This window comes from Pinus tabuliformis, chromosome 2_2 (assembly GCF_031772625.1).
Source record: "Pinus tabuliformis cultivar Carrire ecotype Pingquan chromosome 2_2, CPIR1, whole genome shotgun sequence".
Lineage (NCBI taxonomy): Eukaryota > Viridiplantae > Streptophyta > Pinopsida > Pinales > Pinaceae > Pinus > Pinus tabuliformis.
Genome location: NC_142300.1, coordinates 796,958,488 through 796,962,757, shown reverse-complemented (window position 1 = coordinate 796,962,757; position 4,270 = coordinate 796,958,488).

The following is a 4,270-nucleotide window of genomic DNA, read 5'->3' as shown; positions in this document are numbered from 1 at the left end:
AGTTTCAATAACTTTGGTACGAGGTTCAATTATTGGAGTCTCCTTAGGAGGTCTTCCAGGGCCAGGTCTAGGCCTAAGATCATATCTCTTGTTCAACTATGCAATTAAAAATTCAGAGAAGGCATGGTATTTAGAAACTTATGAGGATTCTTGATCTTCTTGAACCTGATTTTGTTGTGAGAGAGGAATAATAATTGTTTTATTATAAGAAGTATCCATGTTATTTATATCTTCAGTAATAGTCATAGTATTTTCATCAGGTTGCTGGTCATCTATCAGTAAAGGAGTGGGAACATGTTGATCATAACTAGGTATTTGAAGAATTTTTAATTGTGGATTCCTTTTATATTGACCTTGATTTTGATTTTGGTGTCTAGTAACTATTCGTTGAGTTGTCCTAGGTTGTCTCAGTCTTGAAAATTCTATTAGATAGATTTCTAAGAAGAGAAGTTATTTCATCTATTTTAGAATCTTTTGTTTTAGTCTTATAAGAACTAGAGGAACTAGAGGCTTCTTGAATAGATTTGAGTTTTCTTTGGGCCTTTTCCTCTTTAGATTTCAAGGAAGTCAAAGCAACCTTATTTTCTTCCACCTCTATAACATTTCTTTACATATCTTCAAGAGTTCTTGAAGTTCTCTCTCTTAGCATTACAACAAAATCATCGTCAAATGCTTTAGAAAACCTAGACTTAGCTGCTGCTACAAGGGGTTTACAATTAGGGGGCATCTTATGATAAATTTTATTGAACCTTTTAATAAAATCTGATACAAGTTCACCAAATTTTCTTTTAAGTTATTCAAACTGAGTCAAAAATTAAAGAGGATCTTTCTTTACACCCCATTGATTTTTAAATATGTTTGTAATCTCTTCCCAATTTCTAATGGAATTTACAGGTAACTGCCTAAACTAGATTCTTACATTTCCTTCAAGTGACTTTACAAAAAATCCCATGTAAACATTTTCTTGTTCAATATTCATGTTGCATGCGAAGTCTATAAAATCTTGAAGATGGTCCTGAGCTGTGCGACCAGTTTCTCCATTATACCTGGGAAGGTATTTCAAGTACCCAGTTGGGAATGCATCAAGGTTAGTAGGTAAGACTAAAGCTACATATCTAGCATATACAATAGGTTGGAATGCCATAGTAGAAGACGGTTTATGAGGTGTTTGTGTGGATGAAGAAGAAGAAGATGAATAAGAGGTAGATGAAGAAGAGGTAGAAGAAGGTGAATGAGGGGGTGTGTGACTATGTGGAGGTGATGAAGGAGGGGATCTCCTGAATAACTTTAAAGGAGTCTTAAGAAATAAATTTAGGACCTATGAATGAATACCCTCTTTTATTTCAAAGAGTGGATTTGAATATACAGAGAGGTTCTCTTCAGGTAGTTCAGAATTAGAAGCTTCAGGTTGTTCAAAAGTGGAAGGAAATGAATAAGTGATAGGGGATATGAAATATGTGGGTTTGTATTCAGGTAAATGAAAACCCAATTCAGACTCAGTTTTAGGTGATCCTGGTGGTAATGGGGGTTTTGGATGCGTTTCAAAAGAATGAATGAAGACAGTTGAATCTAAATCAACTCCCCTATCTAGTAGTTCAGAAACCCTATAAGGTATTTGTGTCAAATCAGGATCAGATGGAATATTACTAAAAGGATCAAATGATACTAAATCTTTAGACTGCAAGGCTGAAGAGGAAGAAGAAGATGGTTGATGTCTCCTTTTAGAACTAGCTTTTCTCATAAGTTTTTTAGGATCTGACAGAGGATTAACTAAGTCAATATTTGAATGAGATCTAGTGTGCTTAAAAGGAGCCAGTTTGGGCTAGTGGAGTCACGAGGTGAAGGATTTTAACCTTTCTAGACCTTTAGTCACCTTAAAGGAATAGAATGAATATCGTTTCCCTAGGAAAACTTAATGGAATTTGAATCCCTGGCAACGGTGCCAGATTGATGTTGTACCTTTGAGATGATAAAGGTCAACTATCATGTGAGAGCATCTAAGATAATTGTTTTGGGGGTTTTTTTTTAATTTGGAGGACCAATGACTGAAACAAATGTAACACTATAATACCTAACCTTTTGAATAATATTAATACCAAAGCAGAGGGCTCCTATAAAATTTCACACAATGAAATAGCTTGTATGGTGGTGAGTAGAAACAAAAAATAATATGATTATCACAGTTTTGAGACTGAAAATTAAAGAATCATAAGTATGAAAACCTCTGACCTATGTTCAAACGGTTTAAGAGAATATGCTTAAGCTTACAAAAGATGTCGATGATTTATTGATCATCGGGATTGGGTGAATATAATGTAAATAGATAAATAAGTAATATGAACAATCACTGGGAGATGAAGTGAACAGTCTCTCCCTCAAGTATATAATGAAGACCTACTTGAAGGAATAATACACACAAATCAATTTTGGTTGAGGAGTTACTACCTGGTTTGACATGGTATCAGAGCCAGTTCCCAAAATAGTTGTAACTCCCATCTACCTACTGCTCTCTGTCCACTGCCTACTACTCTCTGCCCCCTCCACAATTGCTATTGTACACTGGCTTGGTATGCATTGATGCTTCTCATTACAACGCTGCTCGTTACTATGTGTTGATGCTACTCCATATCCAAAAACCTTTTTCGTATTGTCCAAAGTCCGAATGAACACGACTGTTTGCATGAACCTTCCCCGCAATTTTCATCATCACTCAAAGTTATTCCTACTCTGTCTTCTATCCGCTGAATGCATACAGTTCTTTGTTGCCGCTCAACTTTCATTTTAGATTCTTCTTGAATCTCAAATATCTGTGCATTTGAGTCCATCGAGGTCCATACGTTGAAAGGAATGCCTCTATCTCTATGCATGTTGTTTCTTGAAGGTCATCTGATGAATCTTCTAGAAATGAATAACGCTTGAAAGGGTCATTTTGGCCTTGTTATATGGTGGTCATTCCTACCTTGCATTGAGTGCAACATGCAGCGACTATATCAACAATTCATTTCAGTCACAGTGCATTGAATGTCATGAGCTGAAGACTATGAGGAGAACTCTTGTGTACGTATGCTACTACTATTGAAGTATTAAAAAAATTGCTTTGATGCTATATGGTTCTCCATGCCATTTTTTATATTGATTTGAAGTATGCAAACTTAAATATATGTTGACCAATCGGACCGTGCATGTGTGTTGGGTATATGAATAATATGATGGGTTAAATATATGGTATGAAATGGTATATAATGGAGTAAAAAAAAGGGAAAGACCATGACGTATATATGTGATGCTTTTCCATATACCATAAAGGCACATGAATTCGTTGAGCTCTTAATGGACATATATTATATTATATAAAATTACCATTGGGGTATATGGAAGGTATATGTTGGAGCCTACTTTTTTTTAGTTAAATATTTTTGAAGACATAACCAATCATTTTTATTCCAAAGACATCAATCTATTGTTGCAAGTATTATAATTATTTTGAGGCCAGATTAGACTATACGATGCATTCAATCATATCTATTGTGGGAATACTTCTCACTGGCAAGGAGAACTATCCTGAGTGGTCCCAGATGATAAAATACACCCTCATTTTCAATGAGTTGTGGAAAGGAGTGTGTGTCGGAGACGAATAAAATGAACCAAAACAGCCTAACTCAGACAAAGAGCTCATCATTTGGGAAAACAAGAACAACAAAGCTTATGCATTAATCGCAACATCTGTAAATGAAGAGGTGAGTCGCCTTATTTCATCATTTTCAACTGCCTTTGAAGCCTTACAAAAGATGAAAGAACTCTATGACTCACATTCTGCACTTGAAGTTGTTCAACTCATGATTAAAATCTACACTCTTGAACTACAAAATAATGATCCTCTTGCTCTTGCATCTGAAGTAAAGTCTATAATGCATGATATCAAATACACTAAGGTTGAATTGGATATTCCTCTTATTGCTTTTCTCAAGGCACTTTATCCTACTTACTTTAATTATCTTAAGTCATTGCAAGCAAATGGAAATCTCAAAGATATCACCTTTGACTCTCTTGTGCAAAAGTTTGCTAAAAGAGAGAAAGCTTTTGGAAAGAAGACAACCCCTAAATCTTTTGAAGAGGTTGTGTGCCTTGCTCATAAATAAAAGCATCCTGCTCAAGATTCTTCAAGAAGAAGAGGTGGTCGAAGAGGAAGACGAAGATATTTCAGAGGCAGGGGCAGACACTCTCAAGGAGAAAAGGCAGATTTGCATTGAATACGCTGCAAAGGAAATGG